At 51.6% G+C, this 19,296-nt stretch overlaps 1 non-coding gene across 1 annotated transcript; it reads right to left on the bottom strand.

The window, feature by feature from the left end:
- Nucleotides 1–9,105: 9,105 nt before the first annotated feature.
- On the bottom strand, nucleotides 9,106–9,177 carry TRNAE-CUC. Its single transcript has one exon. It is a non-coding gene; the product is annotated as a tRNA-Glu (tRNA).
- Nucleotides 9,178–19,296: the final 10,119 nt, after the last annotated feature.

Here is a 19,296-nt window from a genome sequence, read left to right as displayed (position 1 = left end):
AGCAGCAAAGGCAGCCATAAGCTGGGAAGTGTCTGGTCACATTCACACATTCCCAACTAGTCACATTGAAATAAGGTGCTATTGGGCTGTGAGGAATACAATCCTGCCCTGATATTCCATCACCTCCAGAGAAAGGGAAACTTAGTTTGGTAGCATCCTGTCTGGCAAGAACTCACTTATCAATAGACACAGCTGGAAAACCCTTATGTCTGTATAGATGTAGTTGTGAAATCCTCCCTTCTGTATTGTTTTGTATGTTTATTTGCATGGTCTCTGTCTGGGTCTGTGATTGTTTCTGTCTGCTGTATAATTCATTTTGTTGGGTGTAACCAGTGAAGGAGGTGGAATATAACCATGTTACAGTATATCAGGACTGGTTAGTCTAGAGAAGGAGTGAGGGTGCCAGGCGGCGCGGTGGTCGGGGCCGCGTGGTGAGTGCCCCGCTGAAGCGCTGGCTGCCCCCCTTCTCTCTCCCCCCCGCTCCCTCCCCTTCCCCCCGCCCCCACTAGACCGGGCGCGCACTCTGCAGCACAGGGAGTCCACTGGTTCTGGGCGCCCTGTAGGGTTTTTTTTTGTTTTTCCCCTGCTTTGCCAGCTGCACCGTTGTTTTTCCCCCCACCACCCTGCTTTGCTGCTCCAGCCCCACCATTTTTGTGTTGTCCCCCGCCCCCCACTTTGCTGCTCCAGCTGTGCCGTGTCCCTCCCCTCCAGCTTTGCTGCTCCAGCCCCACCATTTTTGTGTTGTCCCCTGCCACTTTGCCACTCCAGCCACATCGTGTCCCCCCCCGCTTTGCCACTTCAGCCGCGCCGTATCCCCCCCCCACACCCCCGCTTTGCTGCCAAACGTGCACCTTTGTATGCAACTGCTGAGTCAGTTGTGAACCTTGCTACCATTATCATTATCCCTTTGAAATAATGATGGTGATGGACACTTGGCTCTATATCCCAGAGTGCCCTGGACGTCTACAGGCTGCATTAGCCAATCCAACCATTCGGCACTTACAGATGGGCACCTCTGTATTGTGCCTGAGTCTTGTACAGCTATGAATGGCTGGTAGATGCCGATATTTTCCCGTCTTTTTAACCAGCTCTAATACCAGGCCAGGCCAGGGCTGGGAAGAGAGAGAGAACAGCAGGTTTCCCCTATTGTGGTCGGCTCGCTTTTTCTTGACTAGCTTCACCTCTGCACCAAGTTGTGCTTTTCATATGTGAGCCTGGCTAGCTCAGTTAGTAGAGCATCAGACTTTTAATCTGAGGGTCCAGGGTTCAAGTCCCTGCTCAGGTGAAAAACTTCTCACTGTGATAATAAAAGCCTGTCTTTCTGGAGTCTTGTTCAGTGTTACTCTTTCTCTCCAGGATTTTGCCTTTCCTAAGAAGGGCCTTTCGGGGGGGGTTTGAAGAAGCAACTCCTTGACATCCCCTCTGTCCTTGCAGGCTGGAGGAATAAAGTCCTCTGGGCATATAGCATGTTCCTCCCCTGCAGACACAAACACACGGAATATTCATAAGGAATTAGAATTAGAATCCACCACTTTCTTTGGGAGCTTGTTCCTGTCGTGAATCATCCTCGCTGTTGAATATTTGTGCCTTAGATGTAATATATGAATTTGTCTCTTTTCACCTTCCAGCCATTGGGTCTTGTTATGCCTTTCTCTGCTCGATTAAAGAGCCCTTTAATAGCCAATTTTTTCTCTCCATTAAGGCCTTTCAACACTTCAGTGAAATCACCTTTCAATCTTCTTTCGATAAACTAAACAGGTTGAGCTCGTTCAATAGCAAAGAGCCACCAAATGTTCTGAGGGCTGGAGAAAAATGTCTTCTAGGGAAAGTGGTGGATTCTCCATCTCTTGATGTCATCTAATGGAGACTAGATGCCTTTCTGGAATGTGTTTGCCCAAAAGTAGCTATTGTGTCATACAGGAGGCCTGTGATATGCAGGGGGTCAGATTAGATGCTCTAATGGTCTCTTCTGGTCATAAAGTTGACTAATTTCTGAAAAACTGAGTGTAGCATTGGGAGCAGCGTCTGATGTTTTCCTGTCTAGCCGGCTTGCTTCCTAGAACGAACGCTCCTTGAGGGGGGTGATCCCCAGGGAGTAGCTCAAACCTCCAAAGTGCCTGTCCAGGGGCAGGGCATTAGCCCAGCAAGGGAGAGGTGTGGCAGTGACATCACAAAGGCCTTTGGCAGGACCTCAGACTATTGGTCAAAGGTGGTGGGGAGGTGGTGACCTCACAGAGAGATGCTGACATCAGCCAGGCAGGACAGGGGCGAGGGGCCAGGGAAACCTCAGAGACCCCTGTGGCTTTGCTTCAGCAAGTCTCCTTCTCCAGGTCTCTCTTTGAGGACTGAGAGAGTATTCGGGTTCAGGCACGTGAGCGCCAGGAGGAACCTCTTTCGAGTTTTCTCCTTCCCTTTAGTGATTTTACTAGAAAACAGAAGTCCCTGTTTAGAAGGTAAGAGCTTCCTCAAGGGAAGGGGTGTCATGGGTGTGTCACAGTTCGGATGCCAGTGGCCCCCCTACAGGAAGTTCCCACCACCCTGCTCTGTGTTCGCAGGGCGGGAGAGAGCAGCATCCACGGCAGTGATTTGCTCCTGGCTGCAGGAGCAGAGCAGCAGGCTCAGCTGTCAGAACTTCCCAGAGCGATGAAAGGGGAGGGGCCCATGGCTCTGTAGCAGGAATGCAGGGGAGCCGAGTTCACGGAGGGCATTGTGGGATACTGGGGATACTGAGATACTGGGGAAGGCCAGTTATGGTGATATAATGAACAGCAGCGTCTACTCTGTTACTCTGCTGCAAAAAGCTCTAGGCCTCTCATTGAAGTCCTTTTATTTTGTCACCAAAACAGGGCACTTTTGTCGCCAGACGTGGCATTGCAGTGTGTGCACCAGCCCCGAGCTGCTGACCGAGAGAGCGTTGTGTGTTTTTCACACACCTGAGCAATATAATTCTGCTGAAACAACTTTGTAGTGCAGACCTGGCCAAAGATTCACACACACACACACACACACACACACACACACACACACACACACACACACACACACACACACACACACACACACACACACACACACACACACACACACACACACACACACACACACACACACACCTTGCAAGGAAAACCTCACCTGCTCCTCTGCTTTGCAGAATCCAAACACAAGCAAAGCTTGTCAGGCCCTGGTGGCGATGGCAGGAAGTCAGGTGTGGGCAGACAGTGTGTTATAGCTACCCACAGGCACCATGGCTTAGCTGGCTAAAGCTTTTGTTTCATAAACAGGAGATCTTAGGTTCAACTCCCAGTAGTGCCTGGTTGCTGGGGCACCTGTTATTTGCTACTGTCAGAAGACAAGATTCAGAGCTAGATGGGCCTTTGGTCTGGCCCAGTGTGGTTTTTCTTATGGTTTAAATAACACTCACAGGCACTGATAACAGAGTTACTGAACGTTTGGGAGTTAGGAGCGGGTAGGTCAGTGGTCCAGTCTCCACACAGATGACACCCTCCCTATGGGACAGGGGCAGGTCTGAGCTCTCACCCAACTGCTCATTGTGGCTGCCAGAATCTGTGAGCAGCTTGTTTAGTTTACAGCAAAGGTTGAGTCCTGCTTTGTGCACCATGTGTGAGAATGAAAATCCTAAACTGCCCTTTGAAATAACGAATGCCGCAGGACATGTTATTGTCCCTGCCCCAAAGCAGACAGACCAATGGAGAAATGCCGTCAAGTCCAAGGTGACACTCCACTGCCATTTTACCTTTTTTGCTTGCTAAACTCCTTCTTATCTGCCTGGCCCAGGCTGTCCTGTGCCTCAACTGCTGCTCCCGGCCTGCTCTAGAGTCAGGGTACGTCTACACCACGGGACTATTCTGAATTTGCATAAACCGGTTTTGTAAAACAGATTTTATAAAATCGAGTGCGCGCGGCCACACTAAGCACATTAATTCGGTGGTGTGCGGCCGCGGTCCGTGGCTAGCGTCGATTTCTGGAGCGTTGCACTGTGGGTAGCTATTCCCTAGCTATCCCACAGTTCCCGCAGCCTTATTTCCGGGTTGAGATCCCAGTGCCTGATGGGGCAAAAATCATTGTTGCGGGTGGTTCTGGGTAAATGTCGTCAGTCACTCCTTCCTCCGGGAAAGCAACGGCAGACAAGCATTTTGCGCCTTTTTTCCCTGGATTGCCCTGGCAGATGCCATAGCATGGCAATCATGGAGCCTGTTTTGCCTTTTGTGACTGTCACCGTATGTGTGCTAGATGCCGCTGACAGAGGTGATTCAGCAGCGCTACACAGCTGCATGCTTTTGCTTTTGCATGACAGCAGAGATGGTTACCAACCATACTGTACCATCTACCAATCCATAAATTGGTAAAAAGATGATCATGGTTACCAGTCCTTTTGCACTGCGCCATCTGTTGCAGTTATAAGTGCCCCTGGCTGCTCTTAGCCAGGGGCGCAAAAGCCAAAATTGGGAATGACTCCCTGAGTCAATTCCTCCTTTCAAAAAACAATTCTTCCTATCAAAAAACAGAATCAGTCCTGCCTAGAATATGGGCAAGTGTACTAGAGAACCACTGTATCAGAGAACCAGAGAGCACAGCTGCTCTGTGTCAGATCCTGCAGAAATTATGAGCTGTATGCTATTCACAGGGGGTGCTCCTGCAACAACCCCACCTGTTGATTCCGTTCTTCCCCCAGCCTTCCTGGGCTACCATAGCAGTGTCCCCCCACTTGTGTGATGAAGTAATAAAGAATGCAGGAATAAGACACAGTGACTTGTTAGTGAGAAATGAGTGGAAGGCAGCCTCCAGCTGCTATGATAGTCCAGACAGGATAGTAAGAAGTGTGGAGGAGAGGAGCCCAACTTCCCTCTGCTAGTCCAGGGGCAATTGAATCTTTTCTTTACACATGAAGGGTGGGGGCTGATGAAGCTCAGCCCCCTGTTGCTATGATGAAGATGGTTATCAACCATACTGCACCATCTACCATGAAAAATTAGGTGCATATGACATAGGGGGACCTGACAGATGCTAGTCGGCATGGTTACCAGTTCTTTTGCACTGCACCACATGCTAAAAAGCTCATGATGATGAGAACGGATACCAGTCATATTGCACCATCAGCCACCCATAGCGGGGGAGATGGGAGCAAGGATGTTGGTGTTGAGTGCTGCAGCATTGTGTCTATATGCAGCATTCAGTAAAGATAGGGTGACATGTTAAATAGTCACGAGAGGATTTTTTCCCTTTTACTTCTGGGGTGGGTGGGGGGGTGTACATTGCCGAGCTATGCCCTGAACCACCATGGACACTGTTTGTTTGACCCTAGAGGCACTTGGAGCTCAGCCAAGAATGCAAATGCTTTTTGGAGACTGCAGGAACTGTGGGATAGCTTGAGTCCTCCAGTCCATGAGCATCCATTTGATTCTTTGGCTTTCCGTTACGCTTGTCACGCTGCAGTGCGCTGAGCCCCTGCTATGGCATCTGTCTGGAGAATTTTTAAAAATGATTTTGAATTTCATCTTCTGTAACGGAGCGCTGATAGAACAGATTTGCCTGCCCTTACAGCGATCACATCCGCATGGTCCATGCGGGAGCTCTTTCTTTATTTTGATTTTTAAATGCATCGCCACACGTGCTGATCTGAGCTCCACGCTAGGCAAACAGGAAATATTCAAAAGTTCGCGGGGCTTTTCCTGTCTACCTGACCACTGCATCCGAGTTCAGATTGCTGTCCAGAGTGGTCAGTGGTGCACTGTGGGATACCGCCCGGAGGCCAATACCGTTGATTTGCGACCACACTAACCCTAATCCGATATGGCAATTCCGATACTAGCGCTACTCCTCTCGTTAGGGAGGAGTACAGAAACCGGTTTAAAGAGCCCTTTATATCGATATAAAGGGCCTCTTGGTGTGGACGGGTGCAGCGTTAAATCGGTTTTATGCTCCTAAAACCGGTTTAAACGCGTAGTGTAGACCAAGCCTCAGACACGCAGGGCCCCCAGGGGAACAGAGGCTGGGACAGGGCAGCAGCCTGGGCTGGGCTGGGAAGATGCTGGGAGTTCTCGTTCCCTGAGAACTGGCCCGGCTCCCTTCTCAACAGCGAACAAATCAATTCCACATCCCCTCCCCAGGAAAACCAGCCTGGAGCCAAGGGCAGCAGGGGACGATTCCCTGCAGTTCCCACCGAGGCAGGAGAGAAGCCAGGGTGTTTCTAGCAGAGCTTATGGAACTGATGTGGGGAAACCAGCCTTTAATAACAGGCAGTTCCAGTTTAAGCTCAGTGTTTTTAACAATTTCTACAACATTAAATAACCCTTCAATCGTAGTGTCACCATGCATAACATTGCTTCAGCCTTATAGGTTCCTAAGTGCACAACTAAACATCTCTTCAAACACAAGGGAGTGGAGATCAGTCAATGTTCAGAGTCATCCCACATAAAAGAACCATATTGTCGTACATACTGGACCCATCATGTGGCCATCGCCTTTCCCTCCTCTCTGTTAAAAGTTTTAGTATTTTGCACAGAAACTTTCTTCCCTCAGGAGAGTCCTGGGAACCAGGGCTGCCAGCCAGACAAACACCTTTAAGAGGCGGCGTAATCTGTCAAAAAATTATCTCCCTCCTTCAGTTCAGTGACACCCTGAAATGTTATTTATCAGGGCAGAGCCAGAGGATTGAAAGCATCTACATGAAACCCCTGTGTAGCTAACAGGAATGAACACAAACACTTGTATCTGAAGAGATGTTTAGTTTTACCCTTGGTAAACTACAAGACTAAAGGGCAAGGCAGTGGTGCCAGATATAAAGAGTGAAACACGAGACAATCATCATAGTTATGGCCATAGTGACTGCAAATTATTTCTAAATTCTTCTTATTATCATCAGTGTATTATTTTCTCTGGAGTCTAGACATTGACTATATCTTGACCAAGAAATTTAGATCTTGATAAAATAATCGACTATCCCTGGTTAAGGCAATGGACTTGATACCCACTGGGGTGTCCCTACACAGGTACAAGTACCAACAACAGTGGCTGCCTTTTAGCCATAGATTTTAATCAGGGCAATAAATTGATACAAATTCCTGTTAAATAATTTCTCAGCCAGAGTCCATCATGCACATTCCTTAGGGCATTGGGCCACCATGTGGATGTTTCATTTCCCTCCTCAGTTTCACACAGAGACACAATTTCCTTTGCACAGATCCATGAACAGCAAAACCTCCCTGTGTCTCTTGTCTGAGCCAGGGCATTCGATTCCATTGAAACCTTCTCTCCTGCAATGGCGATGGTCAGACAGAGGGGACGTGGCCACTTTCACCTCTGACAGTGAGATATTGGCTCAGCTCTTTCTTTATGCTGCTGTTGTTAGTCCATGAAACATCAGGGATGGAATGCAAGGCTGAGCTCATGCACCAACCCCCTGAAACATTTCAGTGCCCCAGAGAAATCCTGACCCCGGCTGTTGGAATGATATGGTGGAGATTCGAATAGGAAAGGGACTGTCTGAATTGTCAGTGTGGGGAATGAACAACAACCTATAGCAATGTCATTCACACAAACACACTCTCATCATGCTCCAGCTGGAAGGGAAATGGGCAGGAACTCTTGCTGTTCAGCCATGGACACACGTACACTAATGCAGCCATGAGTGTGCTGGGGGAGCTGGTCTGAGCAATTTGAAGTGACAATTCTGTGAGAACAGAATCATGGTGTAGTGAAGTAACTGTACATTAAATACTTGTGGCTGAGTGGCTAAGATGATAGACTAGAAATCTGTTGGGGTCTCCCCACGCAGGTTTGAATCCTGCCAACTATGGAGGCATTAGTATGTTGCTAGTGCCTGAGTGTCCACAGAGCCAGCTCTGGTCTCACTGTGAGGCTGGCTATACTTAAAATGCTGCTGTGACACTGCTCTAGAACTGTGGAGTAGACAGCTGCTACAGTAACTGGAGGGGTTTTACATCCCTGTAATAGCTACATTGACAGAACAATCTTTCTTTTCATTTAGCACTATCTAACCATGGCTTAGGTCAGCTTAATTATACTGGTTTTGGGGTTTTTCACACCCTGAAAGACCATCATGCTCTACCAACTGAGCTAGCTAGATTTAAAGTCAGTCAACTGCCCAGTCACAGTGTAGAAGGAGCCTGAGGGTGTTTATTTTTGAGCTGAGGTTCCCTGTCTGACATTTGCCTTCTTTCCTGGTCTGTTATGTCTCCAGCGAGCAAACCGGAGCTGTCACAAGGCTGGTTAGATGCTGCTTTCTAGCCCAGAGAGCTGGGGTTGATTTAACATGCTGCCGCCATCAGCTGGTCAGAGTAACCAGGGTGGGAGGGTGGAATTTAGGATTCTCCCACCAAGGGGAGGTGCTGTTGGACTCACCTAGTGGGGGAGAGTCTGAGTCTGAGTTCCCCACATGCCCCACACACTTTCACAGGGAATCAGGTCCCCTGGGGAAAAACTCAAAAGAAGCCCAGGCCCAGGAGTGTCAGAGAAGGGAATCACTGTTTGCCTTAAGAGGTGGGTGAGGGAAACCTGCAGGTCCTTAGATCCCTCCAGCGCCTGATAGAACCATTTGTGGGGAAGGTCTGGGGAAGCCGAGGAGGACAAGGAGATGGGAAAAGGGATTGCAGCTGTTGTGCAATCCCCATGCTCCCAGCAGAAGGGTCCGGGGGGCTCAGCACTCAGAACTCACAAGATGGCAAAGCTCAGAGCCCTGTTACACAGAGTCAGAATGTGATCAGCTCACACCCAGGGGGAGCAACACCCCTCCCTTGGTCTCTATGCCAGAGCTCCTATCAGCTCAGTCCTTCCCGCAAGAGCGGGCTGCTGAGAGGGTTGCAATGGGGTAAATGAAGGCAGAGGAGGATTGTTCCTCATGTGGTTTTTTTGTGTGTCTCTGTGATCCTGCTGGAGGAAGCATGATTTGAGTTTGTTTCAGTGGCTTGGGTTGGGCTGAGGTTGTGACCCTGAGCACAGGGGTTCTCTGCTCTTAGCCCCTCAGGGAGTGGACAGTGGAACAGTTTCAGAAAGTGGCTAGAAAGTAGCCTAAGAAAGTGTAGTATAAGTGACAAGAAAAGCCACATTAGGCTACTTTCTAGCCACTTCCCTGACTGGGAATTGAACCCAGGCCTTGGCAGTGAGAGTGCCAAATCCTAACCACTAGACCACCAGGGAGATGATAATGTGGCTTTAAATGATAAAAGCTTCAATTATTCTTCACTTGCAATGTAAACAAATCCATGTTATTTTCCTGATTCCCCCCATCTTCCCAGTGTCTCCATGGCAGGGCTGGCTCCAGGCACCAGTGCAGCAAGCAGATCCCTGGGCTGGTCAATGGAAAGGGGAGGCTTCAGTGGCAATTCGGCCCTCTCAGAGGGAAGGACTTGCCACCAAAAGTGGCAGCGGTAGAGCTGCCATTGATTGCAGCTTATTTTTTTTTTCCGCTTGGGGTGCCAAAAACACTGGAACTGGCCCTGCTCCATGAAAGACAATTTGTTAAATCCCAGATGAGTGCAGTTCTATCAGTTCTCAGCCTGAGTCCTTAGGTCTTAATCCTGAGGATATTTTCCCATCATGGGGCCATTTCCCACCTCTCTTTAATACAGAAGCACAATTTTCCTTGCACAGACACAGGAACAGCAAGATCTTTCTCTGTCCCTTGTGCAAAGCAGGGGGCCAAATTCCATGGAAACAATGGACAAGCAGGGGGCCCTGGGCACATCCAGCCCTGGCCGTGAGATGTTCCCTCCCCTCTTTCTTTATGCCCCTGTTGTTATTTCATGGATTGTCTGGGACGGGGGAAAAGCTGAGTTCACTCCAGGTGGAGGGGGAAAGAACCGTGAAAGTCTCAGGACCCAACTCCTGCTACCAGGATCACTGAGGCGCTGGGAATCTGCATGGGAAAGGGACTGTGTGAATTGTCAAGGTGGGGAATGAATAACAATCTACAACTAGATCCACCTCATTCATCACTGACAGGGGCTAATCCTGCCGCCGATAGAAGGGAAACTGGGAGAAATTCTTTGCTGCTCAGCCATGGAAACAGTGACCCAATTGCACCGCAGTGAATGTGCTGGGGAAAGCTGGACTTTACAGGCAGGTGGAAAAAGCAGATCCTAGAAACACCTGGAGCTCCCCACAGCACTGCTGCCACCAGGGTCAGGTGTTGAGCGACTCACAGTGCCCCCTCCCCTCCCATTACCTTCCAGCAGGGGGTGGCAGCACCCCCCACCCAATGCAGGGGAGAGGCCTGATTGGATCTCTGCACCCTGAGCCCAGGGCACCCACTCTCTCTGCCCCACACATCGAATCTGACCCTGCTGCAAAGTGACCCTAAGAACCAGCAATCTCCAGGACAGCAGGTTTGCCCTCAGAGCAGGGAATGTGTCCCCCAGGCTGCTCTTAGGCCACTGGGTGCTCTGGAAACAAGAGGGCTCTGAGTGTAACCCAGGGGTCATCAACCTTTCAGAGGTGCTGTGCCGAGTCTTCATTTATTCACTCTAATTCAAGGTTCCGCATGCCAGTAATACATTTTAATGTTTTTAGAAGGTCTCTTTCTATAAGTCTATAATATATAACCAACTATTGTTGATTGTAAAGTAAATAAGGTTTTTTAAAATGTTTAAGAAGCTTCATTTAAAATTAAATTAAAATGCAGAGCCCCCAAGACTGGTGGCCAGGACCTGGGCAGTGTGAGTGCCACTGAAAATCAGCTCATGTGCCACCTTCGGCACACGTGCCATAGGTTACCTACCCCTGGTGTAACCCATAGCAAGCAAAGACTATCTGGGGATGTAGGTCAGTGGTAGAGCACATGCTTTGCATGTATGAGGCCCTGGGTTCAATCTCCAGGTTCCTTTTTCACCCTGCTGCTTTGCTCATGCCCAGAGGGGATGTGGCCCAGCAGTCTCCCTGCAGGAGTTTCAACCCTGCTCAGTGAGGGGCAAGTGCCAATTGCATGGAAGGTCTGGGGGGGGGTTTCTGCTCCTAAGTCACCTCAGTACATGTAAGATTCCCACCTGCTGTGCTGCTTGGGACAAGGGTAGATGAGAAGGGTGAATCCTCCAGCACTGGAGGGAAAGGTCCCATCTGCACAGACTGAGAGGCCAGGAAACAGAGGGGCAGTCAGTGCTCAGAGAGGAGGGAGGTCAGTGATTTACACCCACCAGGGGACACTGTCTTTCTGAGGTGAGTGCAGCTGGCTTGGGATGATGCTGACGATGGATAGAAAAAAGGCTGGAGTCAATGACAGACAAGACCACAGAAGGGGAAGGGGAATGGCAGCCCACAGAAGGTCCTGGGTGCTCAGATGCCCCAGTTATTGCACCCTGGCCTGTCACAGAGAGAGAAAAGACCCAGCGGGACCCAGCCCCCCTACAGTGATCCCATGGACAAGAACCTGGCTGGGAGTGGGGTGAAGGTTCCCGCTGGAGAAAGGGGAGCTGAAATCCCTCAGTGTCCTGGAGTTTAAGCAATGGAAGCTTCAAACCCTGCACGGGTGTGGGCTGAGGTGCATCAGCAGAAGGTTGAGCTGGACAGGGCCGGCAGGTTTGTATAATTTTTGGTGGTGCCCAGAATGGGACCAAGTCCTGCCCCACCCCACCCCCACACAGGGCCAGCTTTAAGCCGATTCTCCCGATTCCCCTGAATTGGGCCCCACCCCTAAGAGGGCCCCGTGCCCAAGCCCCGGTATCGTGTACCAGCAAGAGTCAGTTCGCCGCACTGGGGTGGCCCGGCTTCCCCAGGGGGCAATTTAAAGGGCCTGGGGCTCCCAGCAGGGGCTGGGGTAGGGTTGCGGGGCTCTGGGGGCTATTTAAAAATCCAGGGTTCCCATTGGTTCTACCGCCCTGGCCCTTTAAATAGCCCCCAGAGCCCCTCCGCTTCCCCAGGGCTCCCTCAGCTATTTACAGGGCCGGGGCGGTAGAAGCAGGGGAGCCCTGGGCCATGTAAATAGCCCCCAAGCCCCAGGCTGCTGCTGCTACCCCGGTGCTGACGGATGGAGGAGGGGGCACTTACCGTACAGGGTGGGCTGTACCCTCTGTACCCACACCCCCTGCCCTGCCTCCAGCCCCTCATCCCCTGCCCTGCCTGCACCTGCCCCTGCCTCCAGCCAGCCCCACACTCCCTGCCTGCAGCCAGCCCATCTCCAGCCAGCCCTGCACCCCCTGCCCTGCCTGCACCAGCCCCTGCCTCCAGCTAGCCCCACACCCCCTGCCCTGCCTGCACCAGCCCCTGCCCACAGCCAGCCCATCTCCAGCCAGCCCTGCACCCCCTGCCCTGCCTGCACCAGCCCCTGCCTCCAGCCAGCCCATCTCCAGCCAGCCCTGCACCCCCTGCCCTACCCGCAGCCAGCCCCTGTCTCCAGCCAGCCCTGCACCCCCTGCTCACAGCCAGCCCCTGCTGCACACCCTGCCTGCACCAGCCCCGCACCCCCTGCAGCCAGCCCTGCACCCCGTGCCCTGTCTCCAGCCAACCCCTGTCGTACCTCCTGCATCTCTGCCTGAAGCCAGCCAGCTCCCCACACCCCCCTGCCCGCACCAGCCCTACACCACCGGCCCCGCACCTCCTGCCTTGTCTCCAGCCAACCCCTGCTGCACCCCCCTGCCTGAAGCCAGCCAGCCCTGCACCCCCTGCTCACAGCCAGCCCATCTCCAGCCAGCCCTGCACCCCCTGCCCTGCCCGCAGCCAGCCCCTGTCTCCAGCCAGCCCTGCACCCCCTGCTCACAACCAGCCCCTGCTGCACACCCTGCCTGTACCAGCCCCGCACCCCCTGCAGCCAGCCCTGCACCCTGTCTCCAGCCAACCCCTGTCATACCCCCTGCGGCCCTGCCTGAAGCCAGCCAGCTCCCCACACACCCCTGCCCGCACCAGCCCTACACCACCGGCCCTGCACCTCCTGCCCTGCCTGCAGCCAGCCCCTGCTGCACCCCCTGCCTGAAGCCAGCCAGCCCCGCACCCCCTGCCCTGCCTGCAGCCAGCCCCGCACCCCCTGCCCTGTCTCCAGCCAACCCCTGCTGCACCACCCTGCCTGAAGCCAGCCAGTCCCGCACTCCTCTGTCTCCAGCCCTGCCAACCCCTGCCGCACCCCCCTGTGACCCTGCCTGAAGCCTGCCAGCCCCACACACCCCGTCTCCAGCCAGCCCCGCACCCCTTGCCCTGCCTGCAGCCAGACCCTACTTCCAGTCAGCCCCTGCCCTGCCTCCAGCCAGCCCCATGTCCACTGGTGCCTGCAGTTCCCAGGGCAGTAACCCTGCACACCTGCTTCAATGAGGGGGGCAGGGAGCAGCTGGGACCCACACATGTGCACACCCTAGGGTGACCAGACAGCAAGTGTGAAAAATCGGGATGGGGGTGGGGGGTAATAGGATCCTATATAAGAAAAAGACCCGAAAATTGGGACTGTCCCTATAAAATCAGGACATCTGGTCACCCTAGCACACCCCCAGGGAGTGGCTGGGACCCACACATGTGAAACGGAGCTCATTTCTGGTTCAGGCCCATCTTTTTTAAAAAGAACTTTAGGTAGGGTTAACATACACACGTATTTTCCTGGACATGTCAGGCTTTTTGGTTCTTAAATCACTGTCTGGGAGGAATTTTTAAAATTAAAAAATTTAAAAATTCCTCCTGGGAAAATACAAACGCATGGTAACGCTATTGGTACAAAAAATACATACTGTGGCACATCCCTTAAATCAGAACTTTTTATAGGGAACCGGTTCCTAAGAAATGAAAGTCTTATAAATTTTTAGTTATCCCTGCCGGGGCCCCGCCGAAAATGACTGCCCAGAGTTCGAGAACTGTCCCTGTTCACATTGGACAGATGGGGAGAAGCCTGAAGTACAAAGAAGGGAAGTGACCTTCCCAAGGGCCTACACAGCAAGGTGGTGGCAGAGCCAGAAAGAGAAGCCAACAGTCCTGACTCCTGTTCTAATGGACAAAAAAAACCCAGAGAAAGGGATAGACCCCAGGAATCGATATGGTGGGGAAATTTCATTGAAACCATTTCTGTCAGAAAATCCCCTTCAGACTAAACCAGTTTGTTTCTCGAAATCAAAACAAGTGAGATGAAAGTTCTTTGCAAAAATATTTTGTTGCAAAACAAAAGCATCTCCTGTTTGTCACAGTGTGTTAAATTGTCTCGTCGCACACAAAGAGGAGACACTTAGATCTCAAACATTAGATAAGATGCTTCAGTCTGAGCTAAGTAATTGCTGCTCTTAACAATTTCAAAATAAAAAAATACAAATCAAATAGACTATTTCAGCGATTCTATTATGTCATAATCTGCTCTGAGTAAATGTCATAGGACACCGCATATTATGCACTACTCCTAGTGACACTCGCCAATGGATTCCCCACCCACCGTGAGGTAGGTAGGAGCGGATCATTATTATCCCTACTTGAAAGAGGAAGAAGCTAAGGCTGAAAAAGGAGAATTGACTTCTCTTAAGTCACACAGCCAGCCAGTGGCAGAGTTGGGAATAGGACCCAAGAGCCCTGATTTTCAAACTAACCATTGGATCTTGAATTTCAGACACTGAATGACCTGAATAAAGTGCTCTCGGATGAGCTCCAGACCAACAACAGTGCACAATAAATATTCAGCAAGTATTTGAGGAGAACTGCAATGTTAGAGAGAATCATGAACTGCTCAGAGACCATTAATGCAGAAGAGCAGCAAAATTCATCGAACATATGACTGGTTCTGACTTATTTCCTTGGGCTTAAGAGAGAACAACAAGGACCTGAGTCACCTCCCTGTCAATAACCCCGTGCTCAGCCAATCAGGGTAGAGACTGAGGACGGCAGGCTGAGGGTTCTCGCCCAAAGGATGGCCCAGGTCACCGGTGGGGATCACTGCCTGAGCACTATTTCAGCCCCACATTTTCAGGTGGACCTCCCACAGTGGGAGCTGCAGAGCACTCCCCTGAGACACATACGCACACCCCTCCTGGTGCTGGGAGGGGAACAGGAGAAAGGACAAAAGAAGCAAGAGACAAAGAGAAAGGAGGGAGGGATGGATGGAGGAAAAGGTGAAACCAAAAGGACAAACCCTAATGACCCCTGTGATTCTAAGAGACAAAATCCCAGGTGCGCAATAAAATTCTGCCTCCTTAAGCTCGTGTTTTCCATGCCTAGAATTCAATGGTCACCAGATGGATCAGACTGAACAGGTTTCAAACCTCAAGGAGGCTCTTACCTTCTAAACAGGGACGGCTGTTTTCTAGTAAAATCAGGAAAAGGGAAGGAGAAAACTCAAAAGAGGTTCATCGTGGCACTCACATACGTGAACCCGAATACTCTCTCAGTCCTCAAAGAGAGACCTGGAGAAGGAGACTTGCTGAAGCAAAGCCACAGGGGTCTCTGAGGTTTCCCTGGCCCCTCGCCCCTGTCCTGCCTGGCTGATGTCAGCATCTCTCTGTGAGGTCACCACCTCCCCACCACCTTTGACCAATAGTCTGAGGTCCTGCAAAAAGCCTTTGTGATGTCACTGCCACACCCCTCCCTTGCTGTGCTAATGTCCTGCCACTGGCCAGGCACTTTGGAGGTTTGAGCTACTCCCTGTGGATCACCCCATTCAAGGAGCGTTCGTTCTAGGCAGCAAGCCGGCTAGACAGGAAAACATCGGACACAGTTCCCAATGCTACACTCAGTTTTTTAGAAATTAGTCGACTTTATGGCCAGAAGAGACCATTAGAGCATCTAATCTGACCCCCTGCATATCACAGGCCTCCTGTATGACACCAGAGCTACTTTTGGGGCAAACACATTCCAGAAAGGCATCTAGTCTTCATTAAATGACATCAGGAGATGGCAAATCCACCACTTTCCTTGGTAGCTTGTTCCTGTGGTGAATCATCCTCGCTGTTGAATATTTGTTCATTTCTAATATGAATTTGTCTCTTTTCACCTTCCAGCCATTGGGTCTTGTTGTGCCTTTCTCTGCTAGACTAAAAAGCCCTTTAATACCCAATCTTTTGTCTCCATTAAGGCCCTTCAACACTTCAGTGAAGTCACCTTTCAATCTTCTTTTGATAAGCTAAAGAGGTTGAGCTTGTTCAATAGCTCACTAGAAGGCATTTTTCTCCAGCCCTCAGAACACTTCGTGGCTCTTTGGTCATCAGATTCCTGAACTGCAACTGGATGTGGTTCTTGTTCTTCTGCATAACACAGCTCCTGGAGAAGAGGGATCTGCAAATGTACATTCATATGATACCTTTGTTTAACTGATGAAAACATAAACTAGACACTTGGAGGATTGGAACTGATTTCAGCTGATGGACAGCTTTGCTAGGTTTTTATGCCTTTGGACAGAGAAATGTTGAGTGTTTACATTCATATCAAGCACCCCTGTATAGTGGAGCCCCTGAATATAATGGAGAATGGAAATGAAAATGTTTAACTTTTTTAAAAAAAGAGAAAGAGGGTTATAAGAGAACATGGGGGTTTGAACTGAGGACTACGTGAACTGCAGTCAAGCACTTAAACACTGAGCAATATCCCCATGACAACAGGACTATGGAATCGTGATGCCCAGCACTTTGAAGGACAGACCCTGCTTCATCGAGCTCCTTTGCCATTCCCAGACCACAGGTGGTTTTAAAAATGGGGTTTGATTAAACTTCTTAAATGTGGCAAACACCACAGCTTGCGCACCCACCGATATAGCTTCTCCCACTGACATAGCTGCCACCTCTTGGGAAGTGGATTAAATACACCCACAGGAAAACTCTCTCCCATCAGCCTTGAGCAGTGGTTCTCAAACTGTGGGGCAAGACCCCAAAGTGGGTCATAACCCTGTTTTAATGGGGTCGCCAGGGCTGGCATTAGATTTGTTGGTGCCTGGGGCTGAAACCAAAAGTCTGAGCCCCACCACCCAGGGCTGAATCCCTCAAGCTCTGGTTTTGCCCTCCCCCAACTGGGGCAGGGCTCAGGCTTTGTCTCCTCTGCCTCTGCTCAGTGTAGAGGGGCTTGGTCCCTCTTTCTAGGGTCATGTAGTAAGTTTTTTGGCAAAAAGAGGTTGTAGTGAAAGGAAGTTTGAGGAACCCTGGCATAGAGCCTCTGAGTATGTCTAGACTTGGCTCCCTGTGGCAGATCAGACACTGGAAGTACAGCCATGGAGACACCACACCCCAGCCTGGCCTAGCAGGCAAGAATCAAATCTCCACAGACAAGTGCCTGTTGTTTTCTAACCCATCTCCCTAAGCCCTCAGCCACCACCACTTAACAAAGGGGCTTTTCTACACTATGGTTCTGGTCTCACTGAAGGGTCATTTCCAATTGTTTGCTCAGACCAGCATTAGGGGAAATGGTGCCCTGGGCAAAGCTTGTACTTTGGCACTTCCCCATTGCCCCTGGACGATCCCCACTCCCCCTTTACCGCTAGCTCCTGCACTCCCAACCCTTGCACCTCCTTCACCCCTAACTCCTGCCCCCTCCTGTGCCCCCTTTGCCCTTAACTCCCTGGGCCACCAGCCATTGCTCCTCTCCTGCAGCCCCTTCACATGGCTCCAGTGCTGGGGGCCCCGCACTTGTTCTCCCTTTCCCTGGGCTTTGGCATCACTAGCCGCTGCTTAGCGAGTAGGGTTCAGTGGTCCCCAAATAGTGGGGCATGACTCCTAGGGGGACACAGAGGAACATTCATGGAGTCAATTAAATCAATTGAGCTTCTTCAGTCTCTCGCTGGAGACATTTCCCTTGTTTTTAAAGGCAAAAATCCTGATCTTTCCAATGGGAGCTGCTGCTTCAATGTTCAGTTTGGGGAGGGATCTGGCTGCACTCAGAGATCTGACCCTCGCTGTGCAGCAGGAGGCGGAGGGAAGCTGATTGTCAGGGCTCAGGGCTGCACCCTGCCAGGCTGAGCCGGTGTCTGTGCTAAGCTCGGCATCAATCAGGTGATTCTGGGCAGTTCGGGGTCCCCGGGCTCCCACAGGAGGGTGAAGCAGGTCACCCCTGGAGCAGGTTAAAGCTGCAGGGTGATAGTGGGGTTGCTGCCCCTGTGAACAGCTGCTGTAGCACCGCCTGGGCAGGACAGGGAGAGCCAGTTATACCCCCCCCCCAGCCTCTATCGGGGGATGGGAGCACTCACACCCTGGGGACCCACACACCAGAGATCTGCTGGGGGGGAGAGTGGCACCCACACACCCAGGATCTTGTAGGGGGGGACAAGGGCATCCACACTCTGGGATCCTCTGCCGAGGGACGGACACCCACACATCCACGATTCTGTATGGGGGGCATAGGTACCCGGACACCTGGGCGGGGAAAGGGGGCACCGAAACATCCGGGATCTTACCTGGCAGGACAGTGGCGCCTGCAGCTCGACATGAGTCGGGGGCAGGGGGAGCAGGAGCATTTCCCAGTTCCAGGCTGTCCCCGTCTGGCCAAGGCACAGAGCTCACAAGCAGAGTTTAAAGCTGCAGCTGCAAAACAAGCCGGGCCCCATGGCTGGTGCCTGTGATCCCAGCTCCTGGGGAGGCTGAGGCTGAGGCCAGCGGATCGCTTGAGCTCAGGAGTTATGGGCTGCAGGAGGCTGTGCCGATCGGGTGTCCGCACTAAGTTCAGTATCAATATGGTGATCCTGGGGGAGCTTGGGGTCCCCAGGTTGCCTAAGGAGGGGTGAACCGGCCCAGGTCGGAAACAGAGCAGGTCAAAACTCCTGTGCTGATCAGTAATGGGATTGCACCTGTGAATAGCCCCTGCAGCGTAGCCTGGGCAAGACAGTGAGACGCAGTCTCTTTTTATACAGACACCCCCGCAGAGCCTGCAGTGGGGATGGGAGCACCCACACGCTGGGGATTCTGACTTGGGGGGAGGGACGCCCCCTGCAACACAGATCTTGAAAAGAGGAACAGCGACACCCACACACCACAGAGCCTGGAGGGGGGCAGGGGAACCACACACAGGAGCTAGTTCATGGGGTGGGGGACACACCCATATGCTCCATTGCACCATTCTTAATGAGAAGAACGGGGGCATCCACACAACACAGATCCTTAACGGGCGGGGGGACACCCACACACTCCACTATTAACCAGGAGGGACAGGGGAACCAGACACCCCCGGTAGTGTGGAGAACACCCACAGCCACCGGATCCCTCATGGGTAAGACAGAGGGGATTGTAATGGGGCCCAGCGCACCCACGCACCAGGGATTGTTAAGGGTTGAAGGGACAGGGACACCCATACACACTGAGATCACATCCTTGGAGGAACGCAAACCCTCCACAGAAGGACCTGGTCTGTTTCATGAAGGCAGCCCAGCCTGGGTGAGTCAAAGTCTCTTTTTAT

Source organism: Mauremys reevesii, linkage group 23, assembly GCF_016161935.1.
Source record: "Mauremys reevesii isolate NIE-2019 linkage group 23, ASM1616193v1, whole genome shotgun sequence".
NCBI lineage: Eukaryota > Metazoa > Chordata > Testudines > Geoemydidae > Mauremys > Mauremys reevesii.
Note: the sequence above shows the minus strand (reverse complement) of the source record. Positions and strands in the feature narration are given on the sequence as shown.